The 22621-nt window shown below is 35.2% G+C and overlaps 1 non-coding gene across 1 annotated transcript; it reads left to right on the top strand.

Moving 5' to 3' along the window:
* Positions 1-21896: 21896 nt before the first annotated feature.
* Positions 21897-22015, top strand: LOC131844850 (5S ribosomal RNA). Its single transcript, XR_009357605.1, has one exon. It is a non-coding gene; the product is annotated as a 5S ribosomal RNA (ribosomal RNA).
* Positions 22016-22621: the final 606 nt, after the last annotated feature.

The following is a 22621-nucleotide window of genomic DNA, read 5'->3' on the forward strand; positions in this document are numbered from 1 at the left end:
CTACGCGCCGAGCGAATAACGCAAAGAATTTATTTGAATTACAAATTGAATGTACACCAGACAGTTTTAGCGCGGAGCGAATAAATAATTTGATATTATGCAAAGTGATGATGCCTCAACCGCCACCGGCGACCTTGACATAGACCCGTAAATAAGAATATCTTAAGCACTCATACATATGGACGGCGGCTCGCACACTCAAATATGGTAAGTGCTGGCTTATGAATAAATTTTATTATTTAAAACTCTGAATGTTCATTACTAAAACAAATACTCGTAAGGCGTAGTAATACAGGCTGATACAGTTTGCGGAGCATCGCATCGGACGGGCAGAATATAATAGGCATACACAAATATAGACAGAAACTTGTACAGACATCCTTTGATTATATATCTCAACTAATGTTCTAAAGATGAAACATTTCAGTTGCTCTTTTTTTAGAGACACAATAAATACTTGATGGATTTTTTAAATTCTATCACTTACCTGAAACAAAATTTAGTTGTTGTTATATTGAAAAAAGAAATAGTGATCCTATAATAGTTATATTCATATGAAACCGGGGCGAGTCTTTTTAGCATCACGCAACTAGATATGTATTATGTATGTACTATTTATGATGAAAAACGACATACCCTAATATCATATTCATCTCAGTAAATCTGTGTATCGCAATGATATGCAAGAATTTCTTACCAGAAATTGTCAAGTTTGAAGTTCTCGTTGTCTTTCATTTAGCTCCGAAGCTTATCTCCTGAGATTTCATTTAGTCGAAGGTTAATTATGATTGCAATTAATAAAAATTTGTATATGATAGTTTATTTAAAATAGTCTATTCGTGTACTCATTATAAATATTTATATACACATTGATTTATTTTTGTATTGATGCCTTGATATTGGTACTTTAAGATTCAATTTCATTATTATTATCTAATTATAAATTGCTAATATCACCATCATTATATCATTATCATTATCATCAGCATCGTTATCACCTATTAACTTCCCACTGTTGGGCATACATTTAATACAATTAATAAGACTACTGTTATTACGCTTAATCAGAAATTTAGTATAAGTAGTATAAGATTTGTTTTATTCCCTAGGTTCCGTGATAATGATAGTGATTGATTGATTGATGCTACTGATTGATGAGAGGTTTCGTTAAACAAAATTGCCTCAATTGAACGCTACTTATAGACTGTTATTATTGCTAGAGGTATATAAAATAAGGTGAAGTGCATTAGGAGGTGAAATTGCATGTCGGCAATTAGACAGTGCACAGTAAGCAGGTAGGTGCTGTTCCTGTACGAGATTAGAATTAAAGTTTTGGTAATTCTTCAAGCGCATCTTTCTTATTACAAACCAAGATATCTCCCAGTGATTTATAGAGGATACTTTGTATTTTATTAAGTATGAAATTTGATTAAAATGTGTTTTTACGTCGATCATTCGTCGATTTAGCGCTAATAAAACGTTCAAGGTGAGCGGGGTAGAGCGACTTGAGGTGCGCCCACGCACGTCCCGCGCGCCTGACGTCAACACAATAGTCGCTGGTACCTACCTGGGACACCAGCAGAACAATGCCTCTTATCTACCTATAGAAATCGCATTACGCAATCACTGACACCTATAACATCTCTATTTTGGTAGCGATTGCTATTTCCTTGGAACTTGGAACAATATTATTGGAACAGATCCTTTGCTAACAATGTACCAGGTCAGGTTAACCTTCATGTAATTTACGGAATAATGCCTGGTAAATTTGACACAATGCGTCAACTGACCTGATCTCGTGCTCATTTTATCATCCTCCACTGGTGCCTCACCAGCGTAAACCACGACTCATCTGAAGGTAAGTATTTCACGTCTTACCCATAACCCATTGCAATGTACCATGTCAGGTTAACCTTCACGTGATTCACGGAAAAATGCCTGGTAAAGACATGATGCCAACTGACCTGACCTCATGCTCATCGTATCATCCTCCACTGGTACCCCGACGGTATATAGTGTTAGCGTAGCCGAAAAATTTGCCACTTTGCATCAACTGACCTGACCTCATGCTCATCCTATCATCCTCCACTGGTGCCCCGCCAGCATATCCATTAGCGCAGGCGGGTGCACCATTCCATTATCAAACATTTAAAAAAAACATGGCCTATATACGGAATCACTACGGACATATAAAATACATTTTGTTCGCAAATATCCGTCCGTTAAATGATATATAATTATAGACTTTTTTAAATCGTTTAGTTACTTTTTGAGTTTTTCCATCACAAACAAATCAACTCTTCTTCATATAGGTACTCGTAATATTTGTGCCTTGAGAAATGAGATGGTAGTTTCGATACATTCTGATTCATCCAATTTGAGAGCAGGTGATCTTAACATGTTTGAGTTTGTCTCGTCCCTCGTAAATATCTGATAAATATTAGATCAGGGTCACCTTTATTGATTTTGACACCTGTTGTTATTGATTGTTATTGTTATTAATAACAATATGATATATTGTAAATATTAAAAATGACAATCGAAATCATTACTCACTATGATTTTATTATACTTATTTATCTATTATATTGAGTCATATTAAATTTAAAATGAACTATTTAATTTATATTTAATAATAATAAACCCTGGACAATTTACACAACGCCATCTATACGCAAAGTAAGCAGAGTTTGTGGTATGGATACTAGACAACTGATATAAATACTTACAAATTTTTCTTGTAAATACCTACATAATATACTTATAAAACACCCAGAACCATACCCATGAATATGTTGAACTGTGCAAGGAATCGAACCGGTGACCACGGTGTGCTAAACCGCTAGACCACCGAATAGTCTTTCACTGTCTATCTGCATTATTTTTTATAATTTACTTATAAAATTATTTAGATAGATAGATAGATAGATCATATGGTATATCAAAAAAAATGATCGGTATCAAAAAAGATCAGCGGTAGATTAAAAAAAATGTAATGACTATTCAAAAGTGCTTCAATGTAAGTTTATTTGAATAAATGATTTTCTTTTCTATTCTATTCTATATATATTTGTACTATGCAATAATTCACCAATGTCCATTAAATATGAAGTACCAAAATTGAAATCCAAGTTACAGAAACATGTTTCCAAGGACTTCTGTAATTAAATTAAAACATTAACATATTTAATCGAATTAGGTGTTATTTTACGGAAGTCTATTTCACTACTCGATGGACTTATATTATTTTGTTTAATTCCGCTAGAATTAACATGTGTGAGACTACGAATATTCGGTGTGGAAACCTGACCAGCGCTGCGACCTTCTCCAGTGGTGATCAACTTCCGACCGTTATTGAGTCTACACCCATATCGCGACACGTGTTTCGCCTCTGAACGAGGCATCATCAGGCGTTATATAGAGTTCGGGTACAGCTCGGAAGCCTAGTGTTGACTCATCGGCTCATCAAAATATTATATCGAATATTCGTAGTCTCACACATGTTAATTATAGCGGAATTAAACAAAATAAAATAAATACATCGAGTAGTCATTAATATATTGTTAAATTACCCCCCGCTTTCACTGAACTACTCCTTGTTGATTCGTATTTAGTATGTATGTGTGTATATATTGTATATGTATATTATTATGTGCTTGTATAAGTATCAATGTATTTGTATATATGTCAATTTATGAATTTTATTAATATTGTACCTACTTCCTTTTATTATTTATTTCATGTCATTATTCACCAGTAACTACTTTTTTTTTAAATACAATTTTCCACAGGTATATTCATCAGTGCCTTTTTTAATTTACTTTAATATTATTATATTTCTTTAATTTCCACTTTTCTACAACTCCAGCCGAGATGTTACAATTTGCCTAACAGTGGCACCGAGGCAGACCTTATCCGTCTGGCCCAGAACCACCGCTGGCCGGCCGGGTGAGCCAACTACTACACTACTTATTTCTCCCAGTCGACCATAAAGTAAACAGAGATTTTACCAAATGGTCGACTGGGAGAAAATGCCTTATGTTATATATGGTGTTAAGTCCGCCATATGCATCTGTAATTTTTTGTATTAAGTAATTAAGTGTAATTAAGTTTTTATAAAGGCCTATGTCCAGCAGTGGACGTCTTCCGGGCTGCGATGATGATGATGATGAAGTTTTTATAAATAAATAAATAATAAATTGCAAAATATTGTGCACAAACAAATGAGAACACCCTGTATCTTAAAGTTCTCATGACCCGAAGCGAAATCATACAACGATTACATTCCCCACTAACAATAAAAACAAGACAACAATCCAGTGTTTCCATTAAACAAATTCGTGAATACGTAATGCTGCTCAATGTTTCATATTAATATTTATAGGATGTATACCATTTGAATAGATGGCCGATAACACTCGTTAGCAAGTGTTAAGTTAAACGGTATTCTATCTCGATTTGTTTAGTCGATTCTTGTTCGCAATTACCTTAAAAGTCGCGTGACGGATTTTTTTGTTATAATAAATAAATTATAATCCATAATTAATAGGTGGTAGGGTTGCCAATCTTAAAAAAACCTCGTATGACGGCAAAAACCATCATCGCAGCCCAGAAGATGTCCACTGCTGGACACTGCTAGGCCTTTCCCAAAGATCTCCACGACGATCGGTCCTGCGCTGAAAAATACCTAGTAATGAAAAATAAAATCTCTCTCATACATTATAGTATTTTGAACATTTTCGTAGCTAAAATTTTGTACCCCACTTCGTAAAATGGGGTACAAAATTGCACAAAAGGAGAAATAACGAAATTTCGTGGTTTAACACGTGTTAAATTTCAATAAAAAATATATTCTATGTATTAATTTTATGCATAAGCTATTACTGTAAAGTTTCATCGAAATCCGTTCAGTAGTTTTTGCGTAAAAGAGTAACAAACATCCATACTTACAAACTTTCGCGTTTATAATATTATTAATAGGAGAAGTGATTGCTAATATTTTTTTAATTATGCATCATCATCATCATCATTATCAGCCCGCTGCAGTCCACTGCTGGACATAGGCCTCTCCCAAGGTACGCTACACGCACTTTTTTTTATGTATGATAATGGAATGGTACACCCGCCTGCGCTGACGGTTTACGCTGGTGGGACACCAGTGGAGGATGATAAGACGACCTCATGCTCATCTTGAGCATGAGGTTAAGTCAGTTAGCACATCGTGACAAATTCCATAGGGATGGATGGTTTCCAGGGGGAACCGCGTGGAGGTCAACTAAACATGGTACATTGCTAGCAATAAAATTATCAATCCACATTACTAACAATCGCCTATTCCCCCAATATTGTTTGTCTATAGCAGAGGTTCCCAAACCTTACCATATTTTTCGGTTTTGAATAGACCCCCCATTCTTACCTGGTATTGATTTTTTGTAAATTTCTAACTGTAGTAAAGTTTAGTATAAAAAACATAAAGTAAAAACAACAAGATGACCGCTGTCCTTGCACTTTGTCATAGACCCCTGGGGGTCGATACAGACCAGTTTAGGAATCACTGGACTATAGTCTTACTCAATGATAAATTAATTATGATCAGATTTCGACCACTGGGTGACCAGTTCTAATTAAATCAGCTCAAGGTGTATCTTCCATCTTTTGACGGTTGTCGAGTTTGACGGCGCATTTCGAGAATATTTAATTAGAAACTCGAATGCACCTGAATAGAGGCAGCGGAGTGCGTGTTTTTTTAGTGAATGCCCGTGACGTCACGCCTATACACGACTATTTCATTGAGTATGTGATGTATATCTTGATATGATCTACACAGTATATGCGAAGCCCAGAGCATGCTCAATATTGAATATTTATTTATTTAATTTAGACCACTAATGGCCCACATTATAAATAAAAAATAAATAAATCACCATGGACAATTAACACAGCGCCATCTAGTCTCACGGCACGGCTTGTGTTATGAGTACTAGACAATTGATATAAATACTTTTTTTGTAAATACATACATAATATACATAGAGAACACTCAGACTGATACAAACTGTGGTGGTGGTTGGCGTGTTGATATACAGAAGGAGTGATATTAATAAAAGATTGAATATATGACAGTGTATATAATAAGAGAATTAAAAATAACAAATAATAATTAATTTAACAACTCATTTTAAATCAGTAATTTTCAAGCGAATGAATTTGACATTTTTTGACAATATACTTTTTATTAAAATGTGTCTGTGTTATATGGCTAGTTTATGCAAGGAGGTTGGTAGCCTACAAAACAATCAGACTCATTAATGTTTGTGCTGTACGAGGAATTGAACCCGCGACCATCGGAAGTAAAGCGGTGTGCTAAACCACTAGACCATCTAAGCCGTAAATACGTCAATAGTTTAATTTAGACTCTTACTCTTTAGAGGGCATGACTTAGTTACACCTGTATATATATTTTGTTATATTTATACACATATTTATTAATAGAACAACTCACACAGCGCCATCTAGCCTTAACCTAAGAAAAGCTTGTGTTGTGGGTACTAGACAACTGATACAATTATTTAGATACTTTATTGTAAATAAACACATAATATACATAGAAATAAACAGCATATAAATGTCTCTATCATGCGAGGAATCAAATCCGCGACCATCGGAAGTAAACCGGTGCGTTTAACCACTAAACAACCAAGCTCCTCAAATAGTTTAGAGCCTCGGTGATCTAGTAATTTCTTAATGTATATAAATACATCCAAACACATTTTTTTTAATAGAAATACTGTTTGGTTCAGACAAAATTTTTCCTATATAATTTTTTATTACATTTTCGACAATAACAAACGTTGATATACGAAGTCGTTTGACTGCTAGTTGTATTTTCCTGTTGTAGTAGGTGTATTGTAGATAAAATACAAGGAAGGCGAAATAACCGCGACGACATCGACACATTGACAGATCTATGTGTGTATTTGTATGTATATATTACAAGATAAAACTCACCTTGCGACTTTCAATGTCAGTACATTCATTAGTCATTGTATTTATTTGATAATTTATATAAAACTAACCATTTATTGCATCTAACTTTGTTATTTTATCGGTGTTTATATTCTAAAAGATATATTTTTTTATGGATGACTAGCTGTTCCCGCGAATTCGTCCGCGTGGAATTTAACTTTATTTTTCTACAATAAAAGTAGCTTAAAGAACTAAAATTATTTTGTTCGTCTTAATTTATTCGTTCCATTAGGTACTGATAGGTTCAAACTAATACATTTACATCCTGCATAATTATTTTATCCCCATGGGGGTTGAATTTATCAATATCCTATATAAACGAACGTCTACATTATAGTAGCTCCAATCTTTAATTTCAGTTCAATCAGTCGATCATAATCATCAATCTAAGAAGATTTATACAAACTTTCATCCCCTATTTTATGCCCTTAGGGATAGAATTTATAAAAATACTTTCTTATGGGATGCCTACGTCATAGTAACTTTATGCATGCAAAGTCTCAGCCCGATCAGTTTAAAATTGACAAAGCTTCATACAAACTTTCATCCCCTATTTTATCCCCTTAGGGATAGAATTTATAAAAATCCTTTCTTAGCGGATGCCTACGTCATAACATCTACATGCCAAATTTCAGCCCGATCCGTCCAGTGGTTTGGGCTGTCCGTTGATAGATCACTATGTCAGTCACCTTTGAGTTATATATATTTAGATAATGACATGGTGCACCCGCTTGAGCTAACGGTATACGCTGGCAGGGCACTTGTGGAGGATGATAGGATGTACATGGGGTCATTTGGCCTGTTCTGACAAATTAACCAGGAATTTATCAGTATAGATTCCAGGGGAAACCGTGTGGAGGTCAATATAAATAATAAATAAATATATAACCCTGAACAATTTTACCATCTACTCCCACAGTAAGCAGAGCTTGTGTTATGAGTACTTGACAACTGATATAAATACTTAGATATATTTTTTTATGTAAATACATACAATAATAATAATAATAATCTCAGGACAATTCACACAGCGCCATCTAGACCCAAGTTAAGCTAGCTAGAGCTTGTGTTACGGGTACTAGATAACTGATATAAATAAATACATATTATAGATAGAAAACACCTAGACAGATTTTTTATTATTATTATTTCTTTATATATATTATATATGTCCCTTTGATGGGATAATAGACTGATCATTGCGGGTAAAAATCACCAAATAATGACAGTATAAATGATGAATGATGAGGATGGATAATTTTTAAGTGGAAGACAAAAATTTGCGGACTATTCTACAAGTGTTTAGTATTACAGCTTTTTGGAGAAGAATGAAAGTAAGTGGGTGAAGTTGTAATATCTTGAGGCTAGTGTGTAGGGATGTTGGGATGACACCTGTGGACCAGATATTATTTTAATATTTTTTTTTTCCAAAAATTCTCATCTTCTCTCTTAAGGAGAGGAGATGGCAACATACTTCCGGCAGAAGCACAGTCGGCCGGGTTCAGGGCGCCAGGGAGAGAAACCGGCATACAGAATGCGTGCAGAATCTAACAGCACCACTTTCTGCATCTTTCCCGGGAGTGAGCCGCCCCGGAATCCCAACCGTCTGAGATGTTGCTCCAGACTGGTTGGGATAAGACCGTTCATCGACATAACGATTGGAATGATTTCGGTGGACATCACCCCCACATTTCGGTCACCTCGTGAGCCAGGTCGAGATATTTTCTCTTTTTATTATTATTTTTTTTTTTTTATATATTATATATCTCCCTTTGATGCGGTGTTATTATTATTATTATTATTATTATTTTAACCGGCATTATCTTAGATTTGATATTTAGATTTCATTAAAAAAAACTTTCAAAATATTTTCCATTCATATATTCGTGCATATACTATACTAGGCTCCGAGTGCTGGGTGCAGTTGCAGAGACGGTTAACGACAAAAGGAAGGATATGTGTACGTGCCTCACAAAGCCGAGAATGATATTATCCCGGTTTTTATACGGGCCGTATTAGGAGCGACGCCGGGGCCCGCGACGTGTGTAGACTGCACACAAAAAGCGTACTCCGTTCAATGTTTTAGCTGATCAATAGCTACAATGTGAGGATTGTTGTCACACTGTATCAGGACATGTATTTTATTTTTTATTTATAACCTTTGTGCTGGCGATGATCTGCTTATCCCAAGACATAGGCCTCCTCCAAAAGACTCCAGGCTCCTCTGTTCAGCGCCTTCCTTCTCCATGTTGGTCCCGCCACTGCCCTTATATCACCATCCCACCTCTTCTTCTGTCGCTCTCGTTTTCTTTTTTGTTATTTGGATACCAATCTAAGACATCCTTGGTACATTTCTCTTTCTTACTTCTTATTGCATGTCCTGTCCACTTCCATTTAAGTGTATCAGGACATACTTTGTGACAAAGTAATAGATAACACTGATGGGACCAATGATTACATGGCGAATATAGTTACATCGCGCATCAACAGTTGCCTAGTTACAATGCAAACAAACAAATAACAGACTTATACTTGTAAAATATAACAGGCTCGATGGTCTAGTGGTTTAGCTCACTGCTTTACTACCGATGATCACGGGTTCGATTCCTCGAAGGGTACAGACATTTGTATTCATAAGTATAATTATTTGTATTAAACTGGGTGTTTACTATACACATACCAAAGAAATATAATAAAATATTGAAATTGGTTTTTTAGTACCCATATTACAAGCTCTGCTTAGCTTGGGACTAGATGGCGCTGAGTTAACAAAAAATATATATAAATAAATCGCTCTGCTTGATTGATATATAGGCGTAGAAAAATGTTGGGGCACATGATACGACACGACGAACTAATTAATAACATTATCGAAGGAAAAATAGATGGAAAGAGTGGAAGGGGAGGACCAAGACACAGCTATATCAAGCAAGTTAAAGACAAAAAGACTGATAGAAGATCATGGAAGGTGGCGGGAGCTCCACCGACAAGAGCACAGCACTAAAATTATCAATGATTAATGAATTTATAGACAAAATTAAACCATCTACTTCTTGGTTTCAACAGTAAATCAACACTTTAAATATGAATTTCATATTTCATATTTCGTTTATTAACCAATGTAAAAAACTTCTTTACATATATGGCAAGTCATAACATACAGTAATTCATATTTTTATAAATTCAATCCAATTACAATTACATTAATAAATAAAATTACATCATTTTTAAATAAAATTATATTAATTAATAAAATTACATTAATAATAACTAATAACATAATATGTTTCGTAGTCATAATTACGACATAATTATATTTAGGTCTAAATACTCGCTAATATTATAAAAAGGATGTTTTTCAAAACATCATAGTAACATAAAGGTTCTAGATTTTATTACATCTATATACGTTTTACATTTAGTCTTACACCAGTAAACCTTGCTACAGAACGGAATCGCGAAATATAAATCAAAACAGTATCAAACGTAATCCTACAGAGTGACGGGCACAATCCTAAATCCAAAACCTTCAACTTACATAATGCAATCAACATCTCGTTTATTTCTAAACGCTGCAGACAAATCCTTCTGTCACATATAAAATTACCAACTTAATCGTGCACAGCTTATAAACTTTATTTTAAAGACATAGAGTTGATATTACACTATTTTGTGGGGATTCTAAATTTGTGTAGGTACCAAGATCCGATTAGGTCAGAAACGATAATGCTCGAGTCGATTCGTCGACAATACTCGAGTTGTATCGCGACACGCATCTCTCTCGACAATGTTCCGTAAATACAGTGGTTTATTGTGGGCCGACAGAGATCGTACCTCACTGGTCGAGATTACAGCTGAGGTGAGAGGATTTGAGATCGTCACATAACTATTCTTGGAACTTTTATCGATTTACTGATTACCGATTATCGATGAATGGGGTTAAGATGGATCAAGTATATTGAGGATAAAATTAATACTACTACAATTGATCTAAGACTTACATAATGCTAGATGATTTAATATCTTATTGTAATATCAAGAGAGTCGAATTTTTCAAAGTAGGTCTACCTGAAGAAAATTGGTAATAGCCACCGATAGACGGCCTCGGTGGTCTAGCGGTTTGGCACACCGCTTTACTTTCGATGGTCAGGGGTTGGATTTCTGACACGTTGCTAACATTTATATATATATGAGTGTGATTGTTTGTATTGATCTGGGTATTTTCTACATATATTATGTATGTATTTAAAAAAAACTGTAATTAAGTATAGCTTGCTGCTGCTACTTGATGTTACCTATGTGGTGTTGTATATCCAGGGTTATTATAAAATGAAATGAAAGGAAAAACTCTTTATTGTTCCTTTACAGAAAAAAGAAATACATAAACTAATGTATATAGCACTACAAAAACATAATTACAATAAGATACAGGGATAACAATGGATGGCTTTATTGCACATGCACAGCACCATGGACCATCACCTCGTCCTAAGATACTCGTGGTATCCATCAAGCGTTGCTATTCACAGAACTAAGGTGTCACGGCTTCGTACCTTATAATTGCAGTTACTGCTATTCCGTTCCTTGTTGGCTTACATACAGTATATCAGGGGCAATATTGAAGCAGCTGTGGTGGAGGTAAATTCAGACCAGGTATACTGTGGGAAATTTCCTACTCTACTAGATATCGCTACACACACGAGTCGCTGAGATACTGCCCCGGATATTAATGGCATGAGTGATCCGTTTAATAATAAATCGTTAACGAAGCTTAGAATCATCTTGCTGAAGGCCTTCCCACCGCGTCTTCCGGTCCACGGTCGCAACTCGAGGACTTTATTGTCCCATTGACCATCTGTCCTACGAGCTATGTGTCCTGTCGAAGTGAAGTGGCAATGACTTCACTTCGAAACTTAAGAATACTACGGAAGTATCACCACATTCGGAAATAACAAAAACTGTGAGAAATAAAAAAGGTCACGGCCTGGCACAAGGTCAAGACGTAAGAAATCTAGATAGAGCCGACGTGTCCCAAACCGTGGGAACAGCGGACAATAGCTTTTGTAACACTATCCATAAATTTTCTTACATAATTGTGGCAATTAAAAGTTTACGTTGTGCAGGTAGATCCGACTGTATAGCTCGTGACGCTCGTAAAGTAGTATGCGTGGAATGGAATCCTGTAGCATAAGTACCAGCTAGCTAAATTGAGTTTCTTGGCAGTTCTTCTCAATTGAATCTGTGTACTAAATTTGACGGTAGGGAAAAAATTATATATGAAAAATTTCACGTTCATAAACGGCTAAAATGTTCTACATGAATAAATAATTGTTGAATTTGAATTTAGCATAGCAGTCAAGTAACGCCTAAAAAAAAAAAGGGGTGCAAAAAAAAATTACAGATTTTACCAAAATTAAGACGAAATGCGACTACACATCATATATGGATGTAGTCTAATATAGATATAAGATTTATCATGCATAAACGAAATATTTTCTGAAAGTACACACTACGATAAAATTTCTTATAGGCCTAGTAGTGGATTCTGAAATAGATTTTCGTAGATTGCAGTTTTATGCTCGTAATACCATTTCGGAGAAATTGTCGCTATTCCAGAGGACAAAGATACCTTGCAATCATTCCCTAACTCACCAGTCAAACCAAATCACAGCACACAAAACAGGGTGTGTAGCGGCTGAAATAGGTGACAAAGAGGCTATATTTCTTTGTAGTTTGGAATAATCTTCATAGGACTCTCTTCTTCAGAGAGATGACGAAAGGGTATGGTGTGGAGTGGTGGGATTCTTATCCACTAAAAAAGCCTGCGTGTGCCAATGGTAGCCTTTGCCGGAGTTGCAAGGTCACTTTAGTATTTTACCTCAACTCCAGCAACATTGGCCCGCACTATATGGCGTAGGGAACTCTTGGGTTAACAACGAAATCTTATGGCAAGAGTTCCCTAATGCACACAAAAGGGTGCCTTATTGCTCAAAGCAATCTCTTACTGACAACCTGGGAGATAGAAATATTAAGTAAGAGAAAGGCAAGGCAAGAGGGCAAGAGATTAGTTACACTTTTCAGTTACCTAAAACATAAACATCATTATCACTTCCCAACACAATTAACTAGCATCTGATCAAATCTCAGCGTCAAAATCTGAGGAAGTGTCCGTCAGAGGTCATTACTACGGAACGCGACCACGTGAGAAATTATACATTCGAACAATAGCACAGATATTGTGAGCAGATAAGCGCAGCCGCGCGCCAACACATGTGTTGTATACCTTGATAGAGATAGAACTTGCCACGAAAATGAAACTATCATTTCTGAGTAGATCGTTTCCGGAGATAAATGTGGTATTACTGAATGCTTTAGATCTTTATTTGTAAATTATTTAGGAGTTATTCATACTGTTTTGATATAAATTCAAATTCAAAATATCTTTATTCATGTAGGTCTATTATATACTCTTATGATATGTCAAATCTACCGTCAGTCCGGAATGATTTCGAGATGAGAAGAACTGACAAGAAATTGAGTTCGTATTTTTTTTTTAAATGTACATATTTACAATAATTTAGATTCATTTAAATTCAATTTTGGGAGAATAGAGTGACCACCAGCATATGCTATTGAAAAAAAAACAGAACATCTAATTAGTGTTCGCAACCTGAACAGACCAATCCCCACAAGCAGCACCCGTTCACGAGTATGACGGATGAGCTAGCCATCATTGCACTCAACCATATTAGAGGGAGCACATCGACCCGGCCCACCACGCCGCCACAAGTTTGAACTTTATAGCGAGCATGACTGTTTCAATTTACACCACCACCACTATACAGGTATAATCAAACATTTACTAAGTATAAAGACTAGCTCGGGTTCGATTCCTCGATCGGTGCAAACATTTGTGCCTGGGTATTTTCTATGTATATTATGTATGTATTTACAAAGACGCTATAAGACTTTTTAAGGCAATAACAATAAGGTTAGTCGACATCACAGAAGACCGAAGAACTGGCAGCTACCTCGGACAAAGAATTAGTCTAGCCATTCAAAGAGGGAACGCTGCCAGTATCTTCAGAACCTAGCCTAAAGGAACTCCTTTTAATAATATATTTTAGTTATTACATTACATTTTTTAAGTTCTTTAATTTAAGCTTCTTTATGTATATTATTATTATTTAGGGTTGAATTATAACAAGATTTCAAAAACCAAGTATTTATATCAGTTGTCTAGTACCCATAACACAAGCTCTGCTTACCGTGGGACTAGATGGCGCTGTGTTAATTGTCCATGGTTATTATTAGTTTCCCGGTAAAGATAGAATGAGGAAGCTACTATTTTCCTTTGTTGTTCATATATTCATTCTCTACAACCACGTAAAGTGATTATTGAGGAAGCGCCTTGGTGAGCTGCGTCACGACGCGCCGCAAGGACAGGCTCGACCATCGTATGTATACGCTCGAAAGCGACTTGTATAAATAATAGTTAATTATAGTTACGTTATTATTAATCGTTTAAAGAATATATATAATAGATCGGTCCTGCGCTGCTCGCATATAGCGAGCTGCGCAGGACCGATCGTCGTGGAGATCTTTGGGGGAGTCTATGTCCAGCAGTGGACGTCTTCCGGGCTGCGATGATGATGATTATCAAAGAATATTAGTAAGTGTATAAAAATTTACAATTAGACACCAAGGGATATACTGGAATTACCCTTAAATAAATTCAAAACATCTGTTAAAATATATTTACTGAGCAAAGCCTTACTCACTAAACGATTACTTGAACGATGAGCGTGCATGGTTGTTCATGCACGGGATTTTCATTTAATGGTAGACATAGACACCTATATACCTATACATTGCAAATAAACTAACCATTACAAAAAAAAAATAAGAAATGCAATTGAGTTTCTTGCCAGTTCTTCTCTATTGAATCTGTGTACTCAACTGGATGGTAGGGAAAAAATGTAATATAATAAAATTTACGTTAAGTGCATAAAATGTCCTACATAAATAAATGATTTATGATTTTGAATTTTCTAAGACTGATTTTTTTTATAATCTATTACCAAGCTAAGCAGAGCTTGTGTTATGAACACTAGACCTGATAGTAATATTTAAAAACATTTTAATCAACCTTGGCCTTTACAGCTTCATCGGACGTTAGGGGGCGAGTGCAGATGGCACTCCAAACCCGCGGAAGGACTTATGGAGCGGCTGAAGGCCAACTCTCGCCTGACTGATACGACTTTAGCCACCGCATGGGGCTCGAACCAACCAACCCAGGCTGTCATCATTTCGATGTCTGTTTAAATTGGACGGGGGACGATCCATCGGAACTCAAAGGTATCCTGAAGAACCTATATTGCCAGAGTAACAGAACAGCAATGAACAGCAGTCCACACCTCGACTTCGGTGGTGATTATCTCAATATGTCATCTCTTTATGTCACTAGTCCGTCATATCATTACATAGTATAAAACAACGTCGCTGTCGCTGTCTGTCCGTCCCTATGTATGCTTAAATCTTTAAAACTACGCAACGGATTTTGAAGCGGTTTTTTTAGTAGATAGAGTGATTCAAGAGGAAGTTTTATATATATAATACATGTGCATGTCGCACCTTTTTAGACTTTTGTTATATTTCTTTTATATATCCGTTTTGTGTAGTCTTTTTCCTTCTATTTTTATTGTCAACTAGCTGTTTCCGCGACTTCGTCCGCGTGGAATTTAACTTTATTTTTCTAAAATAAAATTAGCCTAAGTTACTCCTTAATACATCAGTAACATGCCAAAAAAAGTCCCGTTAAAATCGGTACAGCCATTTCAGAGATTAGCCGAAACAAACAGACAGACAGACAAAAATTGTAAAAAGTGGTTTTTTGGTGTATGTACCGTATTTATATTCATATGCATGTAGTAAAAAACTGTTATTTCAATATTACAAACAGACACTGCAATTTTATTTATATGTATAGATACTTGTTTGTATAGATGTATAGATTTGAAATATATATCTCTTACTATCAGCGACCATAGTCACTCTTATAACTAAAATTCAAATATATTAAATACAGTCCTGAAAAAACCTCAGTTATTAAAAATACTACACCCGTGCGAAGCCGGGGCGAGTAGCCAGTATCTGATATAGTTCACGACAAACTGTTTATACAATTAGAATACAAGACTAATCTGTATCACGTTGTAATCACAACATCACGTTTTCTATATCTTTATCATCTGTTATTCTGATACCGCGCTTGACGCCCACGTCTCGCTAATCTTAATGTCTCGACGGAAATAAATTTATTTTATTACAGGTGATATAAATTTGCTATTTAAGTGCATAGCGACCTAGTACTTTACTGCCTAAAGGTCGTGGGTTCGAAACCTACATCTAAATACTAGTCTAAATATATATAACTCAAAGGTGACTGACGTAGTGATCTATCAATGCACAGCCATACGCAATGGATTTTGATTGAGTCAATAGGAAGGTTTTTATATATAACTAGTGACTCGCCCTAGTTTCGTACGATTGTACATGTATTACATATACCTTCGTCTAGAATCACTCTATTAAAAAAAATCGCTTCAAATTCCGTTGCGTAGTTTTAAAGATTTAAGCATACATAGGGACAGATAGCAACAGCGACTTTGTTTATACTATGCAATGATACATGTACACACGCGCGAAGCCGAAGCGGCTAGCTAGTCTTTTTATAATAGGTATTATACTCAACTAAAAACAATGCGTAATACTATCAAACAAGAAACCAGTTTACAATTTTCCATTGGAATTAACCGGTGTCGCGTAGTTAATGGTTTTTTTGCTAGCGATCCTACTAAGGCCCGGATACGAAATGGTTTGGAATACTCTTGACCTCTGGTCCCGTTGCGTCCGGTTCCTATAGTGGCCAATAGGTCGCAAGAGCTATTAACTCACACCTGCCCGAATTTTCGATATCGTTGCATATGATCAGCTTAAATAAATTACTTCAAAACACTGTGATAGTCATTAGAACTTCAAAAAGGTAGATAATTTAAAAATGAAACTACGGAAAACATATTGGGGTCAGAGTACATAAGAGACGTTTTTTTTATGGATGACTAGCTGTAAACGCAATTTTGTCCACGTGGAAAAATAACATCATTTGTCGAAAATAAAAGTAACCTAGTTTACTCCTTATTACATCAGCTACCTGCCATAAAAAGTCCCGTTAAAATCGGTCCAGCTATTTCAGTGATTAGCCGGAACAAACAAAAATGAAAAAAATATATATTTTGGTGTATACCGTATTTATATTCAAATGCATGTAGTAAAAAACGGTTCTTTCAATATTACAAACAGACACTCCAATTTTATTTATATGTATAGATAATGTAGTGGTACACCTGCGAGCTCTAACGGTTTACACTGGCGGCGTACCAGTGGAGGATGATAAGATGAGCATGAGGTCAGGTCAGTTAGCCCATCGTGACACATTCACCAAGAGTTTAACATGATGGTTTCCAGGGGAATCGGCGTGGAGGCCAGTCCAACATGTTATATTGCTAGCAATAACATCATCAGCTCACATTAATCACAATCCCCGTTCCCCTGGAAGAGATATTAGAGGCATTTTGTTCCCTAGTTTTAAGTTAGTCAGCACTGTCCGCCTTACCAAGTTCTAGAAGATTCTATCCTTTAAATTCACAGCCAAATTATATGCTAAGTATATTATAATAAAAAATAAATAAATAAGTCGGTTATTTATTCTTTGGAGTGTAATGAAAAATCAATTTTTTTCTTTTTTAAAATATTCACTGTTCTACGAATATTAAAAATTTCTATGTAAATTAGGTAAAAAAGGAAATTTAAAAAAATTTGTTAGAAAATACAGTTTTTTATCTTTAATAATGAATATTTTGTATTTATATAGGGGGTTTAGAATAAAAATGAATGAATTCCATTCCAAATACATCATTACATAGTATAAAATAAAGTCGAGTCGCTATATGTCCCTATGTGTGCTAAAATCTTTAAAACTACGCAACGGATTTTGAAGCGGTTTGTTTTAATAGATAGAGTGATTCACGAGGAAGGTTTATATGTATAATACATGTACACCCGGGCCAAGCCGGGGCGAGTAGCTAGTAAAAAAAATCGTTTTTTTTCTGATGTACAAATTACTTTTCGCATGTCTTTATTGCGGTGTGATAAAAATATTTAACGATTATATTACCATACGATGTTCAGATAATTGTATAGAACCGTAATTAAACATATTTATTAGGCAGTTAAACTTAATTACTGCATCCTATAGTAGGTACCACACGAAACTACGACCTCATAATTAGACGAAACATAATCTTTATTAGGCTTATTTGTACTAATTTTCAAATAACGTTAGACATATATTTTTATTAGTTACATTAGCTGTACCCGCGACTTCGTCCGCGTGGAATTTAACTTCATTTTTCTAAAATAAAAGTAGCCTAAGTTACTCCTTATTACACCTGCCAATAAAAGTCCCGTCAAAATCGGTAAAGCCATTGAGATTAGCCGGAACAAACAGATAAACAGACAAAAATTGTAAAAAATACTATTAAAAAATACGTGTGGTAAAAAACGGTTATTTCAATTTTACAAACAGACACACCAATTTTATTTATATGTATATATATATTGATAATGAGATAAATTTAAATAAATACAAAATTTTTATGACTAATCCTTTTAGGACTAGTCATGTAAATTAAATTGTAAAGTATATTTTAATAAAGAACTCAAGATCAAAGATAAGATAGTTAAAGAATCAAAGAAGATATTTCTTATTTCATATATGCTGTAATTCACATGCTTATTGTAGCAACTTTTAATTAAAGTAACATTTGATATTGGAAAACACACAATAAGAATAATAATCATGGAAACACACACACCGCCATCTAGTCCCAAACTAAGCAGAGCTTGTGTTATGGGTACTAGACAATTTTATTGTAAATACGAAGATAACAAACACCCAGATGATACAAACAATCGTACTCATGAAAACAAATAATTGCACCGTGAGAGGAATGGAATCCGAGACCAAATTAAAGTAATGCATTGTGCTAACCGCTAGACCACCGAGGCTAAACAATCTAGTATACATTATCAAATCTATAATGTGATATTAGTTGGTTCACGACTAGAACATGGTAGTTATTTTTCGGACTACTCTAATGCTGTTGGCTGCAGCTGGCCTTTACAGCTTCACCGGATGATATAGGGCGAGTGCAGATGGCACTCCAAAGCCGCGGAAGGACTTATGGAGCGGCTGAAGGCCAACTCCCGCCTGACGGATACGACTTTAGTCTGAGGGCACCGCTAGCGGTTCGAACCTCGTCTCAGGCCGTCGTAATTTCGATCCCCGTTTGAATTGGACGAAAGATCCATTGGGGGGGAACATGGTAATACCATTGAAGCATTTCCACACGTGTGGAACCTAGTAGAAGCTGTTTTATACATTTCTAGATTAGAAAGTTTCGAGAACGTTGTAAAAAATGTTTGCTAACTGTCAGTAACAATATTGACATCTGTCACTAAGGTGAAAAGAACTGAAACATATCAAGAAACATACAAACCAATTTATGAATATATTGTCTCCACAGTAGAAGATAACTGAAGAAGGAAAAAGAATTTAAAATACAGAAATGATACCACAGACAATGGCTGTATGGGCTTAGACTCTTTGATTTTCCATTAAGGATAAATAAAATAAAAAAAAAATCTAAGAGCTGTACGTGATGTCACTAATGGCAGGCACAGAATACCAGCGCCGTGACAGTTAACTGTCATAGCAAATGTTTAGTGTCAGCCATGTTGCCAACCATATCTATATTAATAATTTCGTCAAGCGGTACGGTAGACTCGAACGAAACCTTATGTGAGTAACATACACATAAAAACACATAAAAAATATTGATTTCGAGTCGAACATATATCCGCAAAATTCGGATTATGGAGTATTTTGTTAAATTCTAATGACACTGACAAACAAACCGCAGTCGCCATCTTTTCATGTCACTAGCCTTTTCTTCGGTCGTTGACGTTTTGCGAAAATATTGTTTTTGACACTTTTTTACGATAAAAGAGTATGTGTTTTTTCTTTAAACCTGAAATTGGCCGATTGCGTGACAAATTTGGCAATTTTTTTTTATTAAATTGTTTTACGATCTGGATACAAGCCAATTTAAGCCTAAGTTAAAGTTTTACAAAAAAATAAAAAATATTTGTATAAAAACTTTTACACTTTTTATTTACTATATTTATTTACTTTTAATATTCCATGAGAACCGATGACTACAGAAATATCTACCCACATTTCACCCGAGCGAAGCTGGGTTTTCATCTAGTATATAAATAATATAAGATGATTTTTTGTAATTGTTCTACGTGTGTATGTATGTGTATGTATATGTATATATGTGTATGTGTGTGTGTGTGTGTGTGTAATGTTCATATTTTCGGTTATTAAATTCGAACCCGCTATAGCTCGGAAACGTTATCAAAATTAAATAAGACGTTATCAGTAATCCGGCCATCAATCGTCTCAGACGTGGCGGACACAATAGTATTACCCTCTTTTTGAGCTTTACCCTACACCGCGGTACAATGGCGCGGTGAGACCTACATGAACTTGGATGTGGCATTTCAAATAACAACACTAAATTGATATAAAATAAAGACGTTGGAACTAAATTTGAAAAGAATATGAGCAGGGTTTTTTTATGCCACGTAGGTGGCAAACAAGCATACGGCCCATCTGATGTTAAACGGTTACTGTAGCCTATAGACGCCTGAAAGACGTGAGTGTCCCATGAGCGGTCCTCCATCCATTTCAGACAAAAATTTAAAAAAATGTTATTTTGGTGTATGTATCGTATTTATATGCATATGCATGTAGTAAAAACGGTTATTTCAGTATTCAAATTCAAATTCAAAAATCATTTATTCATGTAGGACATTATAGCCGCTTATGAACGTCAAATTTTTACATTATAATTTTATTTTTTCCCTGCCGTCCAGTTCGATATATAGATCCAATTGAGAAGAACTGGCAAGAAACTCAATTGAATTACTTTTTTTTAAAGCCAGTTTATTTACAATGTATTTTTATATAGGTGTCTATGTCTAACATTAAATGAAAATTCAGTGCATGAACAACTATTGCCATGCACGCTCGTCATTCAAGTAATTGTTTAGTGAGTAATAGGCTTTGCTCAGTAAATATGATTTAACAGATGTTTTGAATTTATTTAAGGGTATTACAAACAGACACTCCAATTTTATTTTTACGTATAGATTTCGCACATCGATGTGAATAATATCGTATACACCCTTATAAACTTTTAACAATAGGTAACGAGCGGTGCGCGTAAGCCCGGATCGGAGCTGTCATAACAGTGATCGATCAGTGGTCTCATGAATCGAACCCACGCCCTCCCGACCAGTCGTCACCGGCCACCGAACCATCAGCGTATTGTCTACATTGTCACTATATGCCGGGATATAAATATGAAAGTAGGAATAAAGGAGGAATATTGGACAATTTATACAGCGCCATCTAGTCATAAACTACTTTGTTATGGATCGCTTGTGCTGATGCTTTTCTCGGGACATTGGAATAGGATGACAGGTTGGTAATGAAGTATAATAGATAAAGGTGAATTTATCGGGAATTAATACCAATGCTTTCATGGTAAATTGCCAGCAATATAAACATAATTAACAACTAGATTTAACACAAGTTTCATTACTTTTTTAAAATATCGTACCAAATCAGATTATTTCTGGATTCTTGAAATGTAAACATAATGTTTGCAAAATATATTGCCAACGTCCATACCACGTTGAAAACACCGGTTCTCGTCCGATCACCGAAGTTAAGCAACGTCGGGCGTGGTCAGCACTTGGATGGGTGACCGCCTGGGAACACCGCGTGCCGTTGGCTTTTTTATTTTTTTGTAAAATATATAATAATTATATTACTTATAGCTATTTAAATGTCATATAGTAGAGCTTAAAATTAAAATTTGTTTAGGATTAGTTAAAAGTTAAGGTTTGCTTTATTATTATTAAAAAAAAAAAAAAGAAATGTCATATTCTTTAACTTTTACAAGCGTCCAATCAAAATATAGCTCGGAGCAAAATGAGACGACCATTCCATCATCAACCATATCAATTCATGCATTTGAAACGGCAGTGTGTACAGAGAATCTATCAGCCTATTGTAATTATAAAGTGATCATTCTTCACTTACTTTTGTTGTGGGTGTATTGAGTGATTAGCGGTGATGATACGGTCAGCTGTCTGTCACTCACACCACGCTACAGTTGAAGGGTGATCAGTTATGATTATACGATAAAACTCGATCAATATTGGATTACCAAATGGACATGTAGTTTGATAAAAATGTGTAATAGTAAAATTCGCTTACGTCCCTTATATGTTTAGTTAACTTACTTGAAAGTTTTATGGTGTTTTTAAATATATTCGATGGTGAATCTCCCATATAAGATGATAATTGGGATGAAGTCATTGCAGTTAACTCCAACTG

This window comes from Achroia grisella, unplaced genomic scaffold (assembly GCF_030625045.1).
Source record: "Achroia grisella isolate CSIRO2021 unplaced genomic scaffold, CSIRO_AGI_Agris_v1 utg4142, whole genome shotgun sequence".
Classification (NCBI taxonomy): Eukaryota; Metazoa; Arthropoda; class Insecta; order Lepidoptera; family Pyralidae; genus Achroia; species Achroia grisella.